The 18959-nt window shown below is 42.5% G+C and overlaps 1 pseudogene; it reads left to right on the forward strand.

Moving 5' to 3' along the window:
* LOC117095273 overlaps positions 1-18959 on the forward strand; it is a 1129150-nt pseudogene that overhangs the window by 861985 nt on the left and 248206 nt on the right.

Genomic DNA, 18959 nt, shown 5'->3' on the forward strand with positions numbered 1-18959 from the left:
AAAATAACAGCAATGGAAGACACAATCTGACCTCTGAAAATCAAGGGAAAAAACTCTTTTAAATAAACTTGGCACAATTTTTAAAGTGAATTATGAAAAATAATAATACCTGAATAATACCTAAAATAATATCTGTCGAAAAATTATTTGCTGTAAATTATTTTTAAAAAATGATCTAAGTACTTTCCTCAAGAAGGTAAATGAAGTTTAAAAATTGCCTGAGAAAATCTGTGAAAGGAAATGAATATAGAGAAGTAGAATATAATTTAACTATAAACCACAATAGAAATTAATAAAATACATTTACCGCATCAGTCACATAACAGTAAAATCTGGAGAGCGGAGCTCTTGTGAGCTAGGATCTGGATGAGCAGATGAGAGCTGAATTACTGAGGTCATGACTACAAGAAGGCCGGGCACAGTGGCTCACACCTGTAATCCCAGCACTTTGGGAGGCGGAGGCAGGCGGATCACCTGAGGTCAGGAGTTTGAGACCAGCCTGACCAACATGGAGAAACCCCCGTCTCTACTAAAAATAGAAAAAAAGAAAATAGCCGGGCGTGGTGGCACATGCCTGTAATCCCAGCTACTAGGGAGGCTTAGGCAGGAGAATCGCTTGAACCTGGGAGGCGGAGGTTGCGGTGAGCTGAGATCACGCCATTGCGCTCCAGCCTGGGCAACAAGAGCAAAATTCTGTCTCAAAGAAATAAAAAATAAAAATAAAATACAAGGCCGGGCGCGGTGGCTCAAGCCTGTAATCCCAGCACTTTGGGAGGCCGAGACGGGCGGATCACGAGGTCAGGAGATCGAGACCATCCTGGCTAACATGGTGAAACCCCGTCTCTACTAAAAAATACAAAAAACTAGCCGGGCGACATGGCGGGCGCCTGTAGTCCCAGCTGCTTGGGAGGCTGAGGCAGGAGAATGGCGTAAACCCGAGAGACGGAGCTTGCAGTGAGCTGAGACCCGGCCACTGCAGTCCAGCCTGGGTGGCAGAGGAGACTCCGTCTCAAAAAATAAATAAATAAATAAATAAATAAAATACAAATAAGTGGCAGCCAACATGCCCAACATGATTTTCTGTGATGAAAGAAATGCTCTATATCTACATTGTCCAATGCAGTAACTACCACACATATGTAGTTACAGAATTTCTAGTTTGGCCACGAATTTGGTATTACTCCTAAGGATATGCCATTTAGTTATTTAATTATAATTAATTTACAGTTTATAGCCACGTGTGACTAGTAGTTACTCTATTGGTCAATGCAGATCTAGAATCTTGGAGAAGGCAGTTAAAATAATGAGATATGGTCAAAACAAAAATGGAAAAGGCACATAAATAGCGAACACAGAATATGAGAATGTGAAGTAACAATTCACACAGTAAAATTTAATAATGAGATGCTGCCTTGATGGGACACATGTCTAATGATATTCAAGGCTTGTCTTGTTATAGGTAGAAGAGCAGGAGCAGGGCAGGAGAGGGCTCTACCCCTACCCACTAGAAATGCCAGGTGAGGGTCTGTTAATTATCACTTTGCCTCTCTAAAAATGATAATTAGGCAGCACCAGAGAGAGGCCATTTTCTGATGGTCTTCACCTGTTAACATCAAAAATGTAAATTAAATGCAGACCCCAGGGCATTTAATTAACCTTCTTGGGCATGCGTGTTAAGAGACAAAAATGGCAAAGTATAATCTTCCGGGGACACACTCCACTGCAAAAGGAAAGAAAGCCTCAGAGGGACGTGCATATAACTCCCTAAACACACCGTGCATGCTCAATTCCAAAGGGTAAGGAAAGGACTGTGCATGCTGCAAACTCTCCCTAAAGGAAGAATCATGGGAAAGAGGTAAACCCACCCAGGATCAAGGTTAAAGGCCCTTCTCTTTTCTGTCTTGGACCTTCAGGCATCCACTTGGGTCTCTTCCAAGAGAATTTTCCTTTCCTTTCTGTTCTAAAGCCTTTTTAAATAAACTTCCACTCCTGCTCTGAAACTTAGTCTCTTTTTCCGCTGTATGCCCCTCAGTCGAATTCTTTCTTCTGAGGAGGCCAGGACTGAAGTTGCTTATGGACCCATGCAGATACGCTGCCAGTAACTCGAATCTCTTCTACGGGTAACAGTATCATTGTAAGGGAATGAGGCCAGTTCACATCTCAGTGCTCGGAGAACTCACCAAAAATAAAAAGTTGGAGGATGCTGTGAACTTGTCTACCTTCTAAGGTAAGTTCCACAAGCAAGCAGTGAGGCTCTCTTCCCCCAAGGTCTTAAACTCTTCTGATGCTCCTTCTCTGGGAAAATGCATCCTCTGATTGGCTTCCCCTTATATAGGAAAAAACAATGAATAAACCTAATCAGCAGTACATTCCAAGAGACATGCCCATGCCCTGATTGCACAGATACTGAACCTAATCAAAACTTCATTCTGGAGACACACCCGGTTCAATTTGATTGGATTTTTGAGACAACTACTAAAAACCCCACATAAAGGTGGAAACCAAAGAGTTAAAGCTATTTTGAAGGAAAAATAGGAAGATTCAGTCCTTTTTTCATTCATAAGTACTTTTTTTTTTTTGAGATGGAATCTTGCTCTGTCGTGCAGGCTAGAGCACAGTTGTGCGATCTCGGCTCTCTGCAAGCTCCGCCTCCCGGGTTCACGCCATTCTCCTGCCTCGGCCACCCGAGTAGCTGGGACTACAGGCGCCCGACACCACGTCTGGCTATTTTTTTGTATTTTTTTTAGTAGAGACAGGGTTTCACCCGTGTTAGCCAGGGTGGTCTCGATCTCCTGACCTCGTGATTCGCCTACCCCAGTCTCCCAAAGTGCTGGGATTACAGGCGTGGGCCACCACATCTGGCCTCATAAGTGCTTTTGAGTGTATTATATATACTAGAAAGCATTCACAGTCATTGTGTACAGCAAGAAACCAGACAAACTAGAGTCTTATGGGGACTCTATATTCTAAAATTATTTGGAAGTAAACTGCACTTGAAAACAAGTGGGAAGTGAATAGATATAAAATGTTTCAATGTTCATGATGATGTAAAAAAATAAAATATATTGCAGAAATGAAGTCAGGAAGTGTTAGGGGTTGTATGGTACTTGTAAGGCCATTGGTATCCTCTGAAATTCAAGCAGGCTGAAGACATTTGCATAACTAAAAGGAAAGCAGATGCTAATAGAAGACAATGAAGAAAGAGCCTGAAATGCATTTCAGAGACCTTGGCTGGTGGTAGCCCCTCCCTTCAAAGGTCTGGAGGCCTAGAAGGGAAGACTGCTTTTGTGGGCTGGCCTAGGGCTGCACCACCCCGGGCAAGCGCAGGACAGTGGTCACAGCATTCTACCTTCCAACCACTCCAGCTCCAGACATGGCTAAAAAGGCTCCAGACATAGTTTGAGTCACTGCTTTGAGGATGCAAGCCATAAGCCTTGGCAATTTCCATGGGATATTAAACCTGCAGTTGCACAAAGTACAGGAGTGCGCTGCTGACTGGGCAATTTACAAAAGAAAGAGGTTTAGTTGGACTTACAGTTCCACATGGCTGGGAGGAGGCAGAAGGCGAAAGGCAGGTCTTACATCACAGCAGGCAAGTGAGAGAATGAGAGCCAAGGAAAACTGGTTTCGCCTTATCAAACCATCAGAACTTGTAAGACTTATTCACTACCACGATAACGATATGGGAGAAACTGCCCCCATGATTCAATTATTTCCCACGGGGTCCCCCCACAACATGTGGGAATTGTGGGAGTACAATTTGAGGTGAGATTTGGGCGGGGACACAGAGCCAAAACAATATCAGAAGCCTTCACCTGGATTTCAAAAGATGTATGGAAAAGCCTGTATGTCCAGTAGAAGCCTGCTGGGGTGGAGACCTCATGACAAATGTCTACTACAGCAGTGCAGAGGGAGAATGTGGGGTAGGAGCCCCCACAGAGTCCCCACTGGGGCACTGCCTAGTGGAGCTCTGAGAAGACGGCCACCATCCTCCGATCCACTGACAGCTTGCACCCTGAGCCTGGAAAACCTGCAGGCACTCAGCGCTAGCCCTTGACAGCAGCCATGGGGACTGACCCTTGTATCCAAAAGAAAATTAATTGTTCTACCATAAAGACGTGTGCACTCATATATTTATTATAGCATTATTTGCAATAGCAAAGACATGAATATTTTCTCTATCATTGGATAGAGAAAATGTAGTATATGTACACCATGGAATACTATGCAACCATGAAAAAAATTTTGTCCTTTGCACCAACATGGATGCAGTTAGAGGCCGTTATTCTAAAATATTGCAGGAAGAAAAAAACAAATACCATATGTTCTTAGTTATAAGTAAGAATAAAGCACTGATTACACATGGATGTAAAGATGTAAAGATGGGAACAGCAGATACTGGGGACTACTAGAAGGGGAAGGGAAGGTGGGGACCAAGGCCTGAAAAACATATACCCCATGAAATACTATGTTTTCTACCTGGGTTGCAAGATCATTCATACTCCAAGCCTCAGCATCACACAATGTGCCAATGTAAAACCCTGCACATGCATTCACTGAATCTAAATTAAAAGTTGAAATCTTTTTTTAAATAGGTGAAGATCTGAATAGACATTTCCCAGAAGAAGAGATACAAATGGCCAACAAATATATGACACAATTCTTACCATCTCTAATTGTCAGGGGGATGCAAATAAAAACCACCATGAAATGTCACCTGACACCTCTTAGAATAGCTGTTATCGAAAAGATGAATAGCAAGTATTAGTGAGGATGTGGATAAAAGATAACCCTTGTATACTCGTGGTGGAAATACAAAGTACTATGGCCATTTTGGATCATAGTATGAAGGTTTCTCAAAACAATTTTAAATAAAATTACCTGCTGATGAGGCTGTTGAGATATAGGAACACTTTTACACTGTTGGTGGAATGTAAATTAGTTCAATCATTGTGGAACACAGTATGGTGATTCCTCAAAGACCCAGAACCAGAAATACTACTTGACTCAGCAATCTCATTACTGTATATACTCAAAGGAATATAAATCATTCTGTTATAAAGATACATGCACACACATGTTCATTGCAGCACTAGTCACAGCAGCAAAGACATGGAATCAACCCAAATGTCCATCAGTGATAGACTGGATAAAGAAAATGTGGTACATATACACCATGAAATACTATGCAGCCATAAAAGAGAATGAGATCATGTCCTTTGCAGGGACATAGATGGAGCTAGAAGCCACTATCCTCAGCAAACTAACCCGGGAACAGAAAACCAAACACTGCATGTTCTCACTGACAAGTGGAAGCAGAACAATGAGAACACATGGATACTGAGAGGGGAACAGCACACACTGGGGCCTGTTGGGAGGCAGGTGGAGGGAGAGTGTCAGGATAAATGGGTAATACACATAGGCATTGGAATATTATTCAGTGTTACATGAGAATGAAACCCTGTCATTTCGGACAACATGGGTGGACTTCGAGGGCATTACATTATATGAAATAGGCCAGCCACGGAATGACAATGACTATATGATTTCACTTGTATTTGAAATCTAAAACAGACAAACTCCCAAAAGCAGAGAGTAGAATGGTGGTTGCCAGGGGCCGTGGTGCAGGGGAAATGGGTAGATGTGGTTAGAGCACAAAGTTTCAGATGTACCATATAAGTAAGTTCTGGAGGTCTCATTTACAGCATAGTGTTTATAGCTAAGAACACTGTGTTGCATACTTAGAATTTGCTAAAAGGGTGGATTTTGTGTTCTTACCAACAGTAATAATAATAATAATAATAATAAAAATGGGGAGGGACTTTGGGAGGAAGGATATGTTTATAATCTTAAGGGTAGTATTGTGTTCATGATGTATGAACTTATCCCCAGACTCACTGAGATGCATACCTTAAACATGTACAGCTTTTTAAATGTAATCATAGCTCAACAAATTGGGTTAAATAAAAAAAAAAGAGGGCGTTGGTTAAAAAATATAAAAGGAGGGGTAGATGTTTCCTTGTTTTTCTCTCTTGGCTATTTTCTTTCCTGTTGCCTGGAATTAAAAAATGATAGGTGGGCATTTAGCAGCCAAACTGGAGCCTCTTCTAAAGTGTGGCAGAGCAGACAGCTGGAAGGGGCCTGCTTCCCTAATGAATTTGACAAGCATCTGTACCAGCCATGATAGGTGTAACTATAGATTTAAGTGAGAAAGAAATAAACTTCTGCCTTGTTTAAGCCACATTGTTCAGACATTAATTTCATATGCATATAGAGAATGTATGCTCCTTAAGAGTAGGAAAAATGTTTATGCCATATGGTTCATAATGGGTGTTCAGCAATGTAGGATGATGTTGGTTATGATGACAATGGTGACAAACAGCATGAAAAATTTGGCCAGGCGTCGTGGCAGGCTCTTGTAATCCCAGCTATTCAGGAGGCTGAAGCAGGAGAATCGCTTGAACCCACGAGGTGGAGGCTGCAGTGAGCCGAGATCACAACACTGCACTCCAGCCTGGACGACAGAGCAAGACTCCATCTCAAAAAAAAAAAAAAGAAAAGAAAAGAAAAAGAAATAAATAAGTTTATATTACATGTTATGACTTGATTCCTGTTTGGTTTCCAGTATCCTTCTATCCGATCTGGATGAGCTCTTAGTGGAAAATGACCTACAGCAGGGTCGGGGAATTTTCACCATACCCATTGCTTTTGTCTAGCACTGCAAGTCTTCATCCTGCGTATGGGAAGACTACTTCCCTTTTTTACTGGGAAAATGGACTATCCTATTCATGCAACCTTGCAGGGGTTTGTCTCTCCCAGATAAAGGTGCAGCACATGGGAAACTTGCACAATCACGTATTCCCACATCAACCAGACTTCATCAGAAATCTAAATTACAAAAAAAGAGGTGGACTCAGATTAAAGACAATTTCTTCCGCACTCTTTTCAAGGGCCAATTCCCTGGGTTTGTACATGTATGCCTGGCCGAGATTCAGGGAATTCCTTTAGTTCCCAACTTTTTTTTGTTGTTGTTGTTGTTGAGACGGAGTCTCGCTCTGTCACCCAGGCTGGAGTGCTGTGGCCGGATCTCAGCTCACTGCAAGCTCCGCCTCCTGGGTTCACCCCATTCTCCTGCCTCAGCCTCCCATGTAGCTGGGACTACAGGCGCCGCCACCTCGCCCGGCTAGTTTTTTTGTAGTTTTTAGTAGAGACGGGGTTTCACCGTGTTAGCCAGGATGGTCTCGATCTCCTGACCTCACGATCCGCCCGTCTCGGCCTCCCAAAGTGCTAGGATTACAGGCTTGAGCCACCGCGCCCGCCTAGTTCCCAACTTTCACTGGGCATATTCATTCAGCATTTTCTTCCATCTTTAAAACACTGCATTGGCTTCCTATGACTGCTATCACAAATTACAACAAGCTTAGTGGCTTAAAGCAACACAGATGTATCATCTGACAGTTCTATAGGTTGCAGGTTTCAGTTGGATCTCAATGGGCCAACATCAAGGTGTCAGCAGGGCTGAGCTTTCTTCTGGAAGCGCTGCAGTTTTCTTCCTGCACCTTTACCCCAACAATGGCAGGTTACTCCTGTGCACCATAGCTTCCTTCATCCATTTTCAAAGCCAGCAACGGAGCGTTGAGTCCTCACATTCCATCATTCTGAATTCATCTTCTCCTCACTCTTCCATTTTTTAGGACTTATAGTCACATTGGGCCCACCTGGATAATCTAAGATAATCTCCCTATTTTAAAGTCAGCTGATTAACAGCCTTAATTTCACATGAAACCTCAATTCACCTTTGCCTTACAAGGTGACACATTCACAGGACCAAGGAGTTAGAATGTGGATAGCTTTGGCAGGAGACAGATGGGACAGTATTCCACCTACCACAGCCACTGAGTGCTTTTTCCACCTGTCACCATTTTGCTCCATCTAGACACAATTTTAGTTGCTTTGTGTGGAGAGATTCTCATTCATAGAGTTTTCCTTTTTGTGTAAAGTAGGGGAGGGCCTCCCCTTGGTCACTGAAAGAGTATAGAATCAAGATATTTAGAAGTATATAAGCTGGATTTTATTTTTCACTCTGCCTGATTTGACCAAGAAAGAATGTTAAGTTATGACACACGGGCTACTTGAAATCTCAAAAAGTTCAAAACATTGAGTTCAAAATCTCAGAGACCGATATATATTCCAACCAACTCAACGCTGTGGAACTGCCAAGTTTTCCTCAGTGCTACTCTAGAAATTACATCACCCACTGACCCTTTCATATATTTTTGCACAAGAAAACATTGATTTCTCGGAGTAAGTGCTTCCCTAGAAAAGAAGCAGTTTGGACACATATATTAAAGCCATCAAAGAGAATATTATCCTCTCATTGCTAGGAGGTGGCCTTCAAGATGGCTGACTAGAGGCACCAAGCACTCTGTCCTCCACAAAGAAAGACCAAAACAGCAAGTAGATAAACATACCTTGAATGGGGCATGAAAGAGGGCACTAGAATTCAGCAGCACAGTGACAAGGAATCTCTGAGGTATGGAAGGAAAGGAAAGTGAAGCAGCAGCCCAGCAAGAATCAGCTTAAAGCCAGGACAAACTCTCCAGTGTGGTTGGTGAAAAGGTAAGAAAGAGAGCCCCAGTGGTCCATATTCCCACCATGGACACCTGCAATCCTAGCCATGGGAGAGTCTCTCGGCCCTCGCAGGCCCTGAGACTACTCTAGGGAGCTGCCTGGAGTGCACGTGATGGACATTGTCCCAGAGAAGGAGTTGGCACTGGATCGTTTGCACCTGCCCCCAGACACAGACAGCCGTGGCTTTTTGAGAGCCCAGCCCCCAACAAACTATGTCATGCCCTGGGGCCCAACAGCCCCTGCACCTCCACATCTCTGGACCCCCAGTAACATTCCCTCATGTCCATCCAGAGGCCTGCAGAGTCACAACACCTGCTGAACTCACCAGTGTAGCCTGGTCCCCATCACTCTAGCCTACACAGTGTCCTATACTCCAGGGAACTGGCAGTGCAATTCACTAGGGAGGCTGCCACCAGAACAAAGGGAGTTGAAGCAGGCACTCTTCACAAGTGCAGAGTCACCTTCCCAGGGCCACTGACACTGACAGCAATCCTGACCCCCAGGAGCAGGGCCACTGCATGCCTGCAGGCATCCTCAGGGGACCTGGGGACTCGCTTGCCTGGACACTATTCCATGGCCAGAGCACTGGCCCATCCCACCCATTGCTGTCACTACCACTATCCAAGCTCGTTGTCCAGGGGCCTGGGGAGCAACCCACACTGCTCTCTGTCATTGGCACCTGTGCATGCCTTCTTGTGACCTGAGTATGAGCCCACCCAGCCTGGTGGTGCCTGTGCACATGGTCTGAGACCCTGGGGATTAATCCACCATGCCTATCACCATCAAGTACCTGTGTGTCTCCTGAGAGCCTAAGGATAGGACTTCCCAGCTTGCCATCACTGCTGCCACCAGCACCCACATAGTTGCACCAGGTGAAAGCCTGGGGACTACTCTGTCCATCATGTTGTCACAACTGTTGGTGTCTGCACGTGCCATCTGGGGTCACAAGAGTTGACCTGCTATGACTACTGCAATTGCTGAGGCTACACATGTCACCCAGGGTCTTGAGGGCATGCCTGTCTACCTAGCCCACCACTATCACTGCTGGCGCCTGAGAAAGCCACCTGACTCACGCCTATAATCCTAGCACTTTGGGAAGCTGAGGCAGGCAGATCACCTGAAGTCAGGAGTTCGAGACCAACCTGACCAACATGAAGAAAGCCCATCTCTACTAAAAAAAAAATACAAAATAGAAAATTAGCCAGGCATGGAGGTGCATGCCTGTAATCCCAGCTACTCTCAAGGCTGAGGCAGGAGAATTGCTTGAACCCGGGAGGCGGAGGTTGCAGTGAGCCAAGATCACGCCATTGCACTCCAGCCTGGGCAACAAGAGCAAAACTCCATCTTAAAAATAAAAAAAGAAAGCCACCCGAAGGCCCAAGGATGGCCTGCCTGAAACTTCTACCACTAGTGCCCACATACATCACCCAAAAGTTCAAAGACCAATGCAACTGGTGCCCAAAGACCAGCTGCCTGGCATGTCTTTTCCCAGCAAAATCTCACCACAGCCTCCATTAGCAACAAAGGCTAAGACACCGAGGAGCTCACAGACATCGGTGATGCTGATTATAGCTGAAGAAATCATAGGAATCTAAACTACTGAACCAACCCAGAACTAAAGGCAAAGTGTCTTACTGATTCAACAGTATAGATACAGCTGCAGGAGTCAGTCTTTCACTACCAAAGCCAATCTATAAAATTAGAAGAAGCAACTGTTTTACCAGATATCCAAATATCAATGTAAGGACATAAGAAACATTAAAGAGCAAGGAAGCATAGCATCTCTGAAGGAAAAACAATAATTCTCCAGCAACGGATTCCATAAAATGAATGAAAAGGAATTTAACAGCTGAAATTGAAGAATTCAATAAATAAAATAAATAATATAATTTGAGAACCTCAACAACAGACTAGATCAAGAAGATGAAAGAATTTCTAAACATAAAGATTGGTCTTCATATACAAAAATTAACTCAAAGTGGATTAAAGACTTAAATGTGAAACTTAAAACTATAAAAACCCTGGAAGACAGCCTCGGCAATAACTTTCAGGACATAAGCAAGGGCAAGGATTTTGTAGCAATGACACCAAAAGCAATCGTGACAAAAGCAAAAATTGACAAATGGGATGTAATTAAACTAAAGAGCTTCTGTGCAACAAAGAAACTATTAACAAAGTAAAAGGACAACCTGCAGAAGGGGAGACAATTTTTGCAAACTATGCAATTGACAAAGATCCAATATACAGCATCTTCAAGGAACTTAAACCAATTTACAAAAAAAATTTTAAAAGTAGACAAAGGACATGAACAGACACTTCTCAAAAGAAGACATACACGTTGTCAACCATCGTATGGAAAAAAAGCTCAAGGGTCATGAGGGATTATGACATACAGGGAGCAGAACTAGATTGCAGCTCCGGACAGAGCAGCATGTGGAGGCTTGCATTGTGAATTTTAGCCCCAGATAGACTGCAAGAACAGATCACCATCCTGGCAGGACCTACAGACCCTCTGAAGGAAGCAGATTGCTCTTGCAGGACCTGGGAGACACGCCAAATACTATAAGTCCCCCAACCGCGGAAATGGGAAAGGGAGACCCTTATCTCCTGAACACACCCCTCCCACTGGAGAAGCTGAAGGTCTGTTTGTGGGAGAAGTTCCTGACCTTACCTGGAGCTGAGTCAAGTTAGAGAGCCAAGCTGAGTGACATACACAGTCATCCATCAGGAGAGTGGCCAGAGGAGCAGGGGATAAAACTTCACAGGGAGAAGGGCTTCTCTAGCTGAACTTTGTAAAAAGTGGAACGGGGTGAGAAGCCTCCTGGCCAGAGCTCAGGGGAGAGCGTGAATCGGGCTTGCAGACTTCACAGGCGGGGTGAGAACTAAAGCCCATTTCTTTGTCAGTTGGGAGGCAGAAAGCCCCAGGGAAGTTGTCAAGCCAGATTCGCCCTCGGCCTGGAAACAGACTCCGGGCAATTGCAGGGGTCACGGTGGGAGTGAGACAAGCCTTTCAGTGTGTGTGGAAGCTGAGCCAGACCTGAGACTGCCGGCTTTCCCCCACTGCCCTGACAACCTGCATGACTCAGCAGTGGCAGCCATCATCCTCCTAGGTACACAACTCCAGTGACCTGGGAATCACACCTCCATCCCCCACAGCAGCCAAAGCAAGACCGACCCAAAGAGAGTCTGAGCTCAGACACGCCTAGCCCCGCCCCCACCTGATAGCCCTTCCACATCCACCCTGGTAGCGGAAGAGAAAGAATGTATAATCTTGGGAGTTCTAGAGCCCTGCCCACCACTGGTCCCTCTCCACACTACTACAGCTGATGCTTTCTGGAAAGCGCCACCTCCCAGCAGAAGGCCCACCAGCACAAAAAATAGAGCATTAAACCACCAAAGCTAAGGGCTCCCATGGAGTCCATCGCACCTCCACTGGAACAGGTGGTGCTGATATCCACGGCTGAGAGACCCATAGATGGTTCACATCACAGGGCTCTGTGCAGGAAACCCCCAGTACCAGCCTGGAGCCAGGTAGACTAATTGAGTGACTAGACCCCAGAAGAGAGACAACAATCACTTCAATTCAGTTCACACAAAGCCACAATCACAGGAAAAGGGGGAGAGTACTACATCAAGGGAATACCCCTTGAGACAAAAAATCTGGACAACAACCTTTAGCCCCAGACCTTCCCTCTGACAGAGACTACACAAATAAGAAGGAACCAGAAAACCAACCCAGGTAATATGACAAAACAAGTTCATCAGCACCCCCCAAAACTCACACTAGTTCACCAGGAATGGATTCAAACCAAAAAGAAATCCCTGATTTATCTGAAAAAGAATTCAGGAGGTTAGTTATTAAGCTAATCAGGGAGGGACCAGAGAAAGGCAAACTCAAACGCCAGGAAATCTAAAAAATAATACAAGAAGAGAAGGGAAAAATATTCAACAAATTAGCTAGCTTAAAGAAAACATCCAACATTCAGGAAGCTTTGGACACACTTTTAGAAATGGGAAATGTTCTGGAAAGTCTCAGCGATAGAATTGGACAAGTAGAAGAAAGAAACTCAGAGCTTGCAGACAAGGTCTTCACATTAACCCAATCCCACAAAGGCAAAGAGAAAAGAATAAGAAAATGTGAACAAAGCATATTTTCGTGGAGACGGAATTGCCATGTTGGCCAGGCTGGTCTTCAACTCCTGGCCTCAAGGGAGCTGCCTGCCTTAGCCTCCCAAAGTGCAGGGATTACAGGCATGAGCCATCTCCAACAGTCAATTCTTAAAATAAATTGCACTTGGTTGTGGTGTATAATCCTCTTAATATATTGCTAGATTCCATTTTAAAGTATTTTGTTAAGAATTTTTGTTTTTTTTTTTTGTTTTTTTTTTTTTGAGACGGAGTCTCGCGCTGTCACCCAGGCTGGAGTGCTGTGGCCGGAGATCAGCTCACTGCAAGCTCCGCCTCCCGGGTTCACGCCATTCTCCTGCCTCAGCCTCCCGAGTAGCTGGGACTACAGGCGCCGCCACCTCGCCCGGCTAGTTTTTTGTAGTTTTTAGTAGAGACGGGGTTTCACCGTGTTAGTCAGGATGGTCTCGATCTCCTGACCTCGTGATCCGCCCGTCTCGGCCTCCCAAAGTGCTAGGATTACAGGCTTGAGCCACCGCGCCCGGCCTAAGAATTTTTGTATCTTTATTGATAAAGAATACTGGACTAGTTTTCATTTCTGGTAATGTCTTTGTCTTGCTTTCCTATCAGGATAATACTGGTCACGTAAAATTAGTTTGGAAATGTCTTATAAGTTTTTGAAGATTGTAAGAAAGATTAGCCTTCTTATTCTTTCAACGTGATAAAATTCACTAGTACAGCCATCCGGTCCTGGATAATTTTTTTGGAAGCTTTTAATCACAGTCACTACCATCACTTGTTATATGTCTATCTGTATTTTTTATTTCTTCTTGACTCAGTCTTGGTAGTTTATTTGTAGAAATAGTCCATCATTTTATTTAGGGTGCCTAATTTGTTGATATACAATTATTCATAGTGTTCGCTTATAATTTTTTTTATCTGTGTAAGTTTGGTAGTAGTATCCCCACTGTTTTTATTTTATTTTATTTTATTTTATTTTATTTTATTTTATTTTGAGACAGAGTCTCGCTCTGTCGCGCAGGCTGGAGTGCAGTTGCCAGATCTCGGCTCACCGCAAGCTCCTCCTCCCGGGTTCACGCCATTCTCCTGCCTCAGCCTCCTAAGTAGCTGGGGCTACAGGCACCGCCACCACGCCTGGCTACTTTTTGTATGATTTTTAGTAGAGATGGGGTTTCACCGTATTAGCCAGGATGGTCTCCATCTCCTGATCTCCCGATCCACCCGCCTAGGCCTCCCAAAGTGCTGGAATTACAGGCGCGAGCCACTGCGCCCGGCCTTTATTTTTAATTTTAGTAATTTAAGTGTTCTTCCTGTTTTCTTTGGTCAGTATAGCAAAAGGCGAGTCAAGTTTCTTGATCTTTTCAAATAATCAACTTGTAGTTTTGTTGATTTCTCTACTGTTTTGTTATTCTCTATTTCACTTTGTTCTAATATGATTTTATTTTTCCTGCTTGCTATGGATTTAGTTAGTTCTTCTTTTCCTAGGTTCTGAATTTAGAGTGTTTGCTATCTATTTTATTCATTCCTTTTTAAGGTAAGAGTTTACATCCATAAATTTTTATCTGAGCTTATACTTAGCTTTTGCTGCATCCCTTATTGTATTTTCATTTTCGTTCTTCTCAAAGTATTTTTCGATTTCCTTTGCGATTTCTTCTTGGACCCACTGGTTGTGTAGAAGTATGGTATTTAATTCTCACATATTTGTGAAGTTTTTTTTTTTTTTTTTTTTTTTTTTTTTTTTTTTTTGAGGCAGAGTCTCGCTCTGTCGCCCGGACTGGAATGCAGTGGCCGGATCTCAGCTCACTGCAAGCTCCGTCTCCCAGGTTTACGCCATTCTCCTGCCTCAGCCTCCCGAGTAGCTGGGACTACAGGCGCCTGCCACCTCGCCCGGCTAGTTTTTGTATTTTTAGTAGAGACGGGGTTTCACCGTGTTTGCCAGGATGGTCTCGATCTCCTGACCTCGTGATCCGCCCGTCTCGGCCTCCCAAAGTGCTGGGATTACAGGCTTGAGCCACCGCGCCCGGCGAAGTTTTTTCACTTACTGATTTTTAGGTTTGTCCCACAGTGGTTGGAGAAAGTGCTTTGTATGATTTTAATATTGCAAAATTTTCTGATACTTATTGTGTGGCCTAACATGGACTATTCTGGAGACTGTTTTGTGTTTACTTAAGAAAAAAATATGTATTCCCCTGTTGTTAATTGGAGTGTTGTATAGATGTCTGTTAGTCTACTGGTTTATAGTGTTGTTCAAGTTTTCTATTTTCTTACTGATCTTCAATCTAGTTATTCCGTACTATTAAATTTAGTGTAGCAAAATATCCATTAATTCTTAGCTATTCTCTCTTCTATCTAGTTATTCTGTATTATTAAATTTGGTGTATCAAAATATCCATTACTTTTTAGCTATTCTCTCTTCAGTTATATTAGCGTATACATATTTGAGAGCTGTCTTATTAGGTGAATATATATTTATAATTGTAACAGCTTATTAATGGATTGACCCTTTTAACATTATATGATATCCTTTTGGTTATACAAAATTTTGTTTCAAAGTCTTTTTTGTCTGATATTAATATAGTTACTTCTGCTCTTTTTGGTCACAATTTGCAGGAAATATTATTTACCATTTTTTTATTTTCCAGATATTTGTGTATTTTAATCTAAAATGAGTCTCATAGGTAACATATAATTGGATCATATTTGTAAATATATCCTCTCAATCTCTGCCTTTAATTGTAGAGTTTAATTCATTTACGTGGAATATCATTACTAATAAGGAAGGATTTCTGCCATTTCTCTGTTTGTTGTCTATATATCTTATACCTTTTTTGTTCTCCAATTCTTTCATTCCTCCATTATTGCCTTCCTTTCTATCTAATACTTCTAGTGTATCATTTTAATTATCTTGTTCTTGTACTACATTTTAAAATTTTTTTTATTTTACTTTAAGTTCCAGGATACAAGTGCAAAAAATGTAGGTTTGTTGCATATGTTTACGTGTGCCATGGTGGTTTGCTGTACCTGTCACGCCCTCATCTAGGTTTGAAGCTTCACATTCATTAGCTATGTATCCTAATGCTCTCCCTCCCCTCGCCCTCCCACACCCTGACTGGCCCCAGTGTGTGTTGTTCCCCTTCTTGTGTAAAAGCTTTTCCTATTTCTCCACAGCCTCGCCAGCATCTATTGTTTCTTGACTTTTTAATAATCACCATTCTGACTAGCATGAGATGGTATCTCATTGTGGTTTTGATTTACATTTCTTTAATAATCAGTGATGTTGAGCTTTTTATATATGTTTGTTGGTTGCATAAATGTCTTCTTTTGAGAAGTGTCTGTTCATATTCTTTGCCCACTTTTTAACAGGGTTTTTTCTTGTAAATTTGTTTAAGTTCCTTCTAGATTCTAGATATTAGACCTTTGTCAGATGGGTAGATTGCAAAAATGTTTCCCATTCTGTAGGTTGCCTGTTCACTCTGATGATAGGTTCTTTTGCTGTGCAGAAGCTCTTTAGTTTAATTAGATCCCATTTGCCAATTTTGACTTTTGTCAAATGCTTTTGGCATTTTCTTCATGAAGTCTTTGCCCATGCCTATGTCCTGAATGGTATTGAGTAATTGTCTCCTGGAATTTTTTATGGTTTTGGGTTTTACATTTAAGTATTTAATCCATCATGTGTTAATTTTTGTATAAGGTGTAAGGAAGGGATCCAGTTTTAATTTTCTGAATATGGCTAGCCAGTTTTCCCAGCACCATTTATTAAATAGGGAATCCTTTCCCCATTGCTTGTTTTTGTCCAGTTCAGCGAAGATCAGATGGTTGTAGATGTGTGATGCTATTTCTGAGGTCTCTGTTCTGTTCCGTTAGTCTACATATCTGTTTTGATACCAGTACCATGCTGTTTGGGTTACTGTAGCCTTGTAGTATAGTTTGAAGTCAGGACACATAATGCCTCCAGTTTTGTTTTTTGTTTTTTTCTTTCCTTGCTTACCATTAGTCTTGGCTATAGGAGCTCTTTTTGGTTCCATATGAATTTTAAAATAGGGTTTTCTAGTTCTATGAATAATGTCAATGGTATTTTAATGGGAATAGCTTTGAATCTATAAATTACTTTGGGTAGTATGGCCATTTTCACGATACTGATTCTTCCTATCCATGGGCATGGAATCTTTTTCCATTTGTTTGTGTCCTCTCTGGTTTCCTCGAGCAGAGGCTTGTAGTTCTCCTTGAAGAGGTCCTTCATTTACCTTGTTAACTGTATTTCTAGGTATTTCATTCTCTTTGTAGCAATTGCGAATGGGAGTTCATTCATGATTTGGTTGTCTGCTTGCCTTTTGTTGGCGTATAGGGATGCATGTGACTTCTGCACATTGATTTTGTATCCTGAGACTTTGCTGAAGTTGCTTATCAGCTTAAGGAGTTTTGGGGCTGAGACAAAGAATTTTCTAGATATGGAATCACGTCGTCTGCAAAAAGAGACAATTTGACTTCCTCTCTTCCTGTTCGAATACCTTTATTTCTTTCTCTTGCCTGATTGCACTTGCCAGAAATTCTCATACTATGTTGAATAGGAGTGGTGAGAGCGGGCATCCTTGACTTGTGCCGGTTTTCAAAGGGAATGCTTCTAGCATTTGCCTATTTAGTATGATATTGGCTGTGAATTTGTCATAAATAGCTCTTATTATTTCGAGATATATTCCATCACTACTTAGTTTCATGAGAGTTTTTAACATGAAGGGATGTTGACTCTTATCAAACCCCTTTCCTGCATCTATTGAGATGATCATGTGATTTTTGCCAATGGTTCTGCTTATGTGATGGATTACATTCATTGATTTGCATATGTTGAACCAGTCTGGCATCCCAGGGATGAAGACAACTGAATCGTGGTGGATAAGCTTTTTGATGTGCTGCTGGATTCAGTTTGCCAGCGCCAGTATTTTGTTGAGGATTTTCACATCCATGCTCATTAGGGAGACTGGCTTGAAGTTTCTTTTGTTGTTGTTGTGTCTCTGCCAGGTTTTGGTATCGGGATGATGCTGGCCTTATAAAATGAGTTAGGGAGGTGTCCCTCCTTTTCAATTGTTTGGAACAGTTTCAGAAGGAATGGTACCAGCTTGACTTTGTATCTCTGGTAGAATTCAGGTGTGAATCAGTCTGGTCCTGGACCACCCCCCTCGCCTCCCGGCTGCTGGGAGCCATGGTGGAGTCACAGCCTGTTTCCGATATTGTGAGTAATATCATCTTCCCCTCTGGAAATTATGAACTTTTTCAGACGAGTGTAGACCCCAGTGTGTACACCCTCAGAGGGTGTACACCCGTCTGTATTGGGAGTCATATCATCCTCTTCCTCCCTGAATATTAAGAACAGTATCCCAGGAGTGTTTCTACTCCCTGCGATATTGGGTGTCATATCCTCTCCCACATGGACATTCAAAACAATATCACTGGGGGCGTGTACATCTTCTTTGATATATAAAGTATTATCATCCTCTCCCCAGTGGATATGAGGAACTTCTATTAATTATTAATATTAATAAATATAATCAAAACTAATAGTAATTATCGATATTGATCATAAAGATTGTAAAAATCAATACTGGTTTAAAATGTTAATGATTTGTAATAATAGTAATATCACTATTAATAATAAAATAATGATATCAGCAATTAATGTTACTGAAATCAATACAAAGTGATGCTGATAATAAAATAATAATTGGTATTAGGGACTAATAATATTGTTAAATGACATTAATATTAATAATTAATTTTAAGCTTGCATAATCATGTATTTAAACTGATTATCCATAATTAATAATGGTATCCTATTATTAGAATCATTGATAATTTTTTTTTTTTTTTTTTTGAGATGGAGTCTCGCTCTGCCACCCAGGCTGGAGTGCAGTGGCCGGATCTCAGCTCACTGCAAGCTCCACCTCCCGGGTTTACGCCATTCTCCTGCCTCAGCCTCCCGCGTAGCTGGGACTACAGGCGCCTGCCTCGTCGCCCGGCTAGTTTTTTTTTGTATTTTTCAGTAGAGACAGGGTTTCACCGTATTAGCCAGGATGGTCTCGATCTCCTGACCTCGTGATCCGCCCGTCTCGGCCTCCCAAAGTGCTGGGATTACAGGCTTGAGCCACCGCGCCCGGCCGAATCATTGATAATTATTAAAATCGATCAAT

The sequence above is a fragment of the Trachypithecus francoisi genome, unplaced genomic scaffold (assembly GCF_009764315.1).
Source record: "Trachypithecus francoisi isolate TF-2019V2 unplaced genomic scaffold, Tfra_2.0 Lachesis_group13, whole genome shotgun sequence".
In the NCBI taxonomy this organism is placed as follows: domain Eukaryota; kingdom Metazoa; phylum Chordata; class Mammalia; order Primates; family Cercopithecidae; genus Trachypithecus; species Trachypithecus francoisi.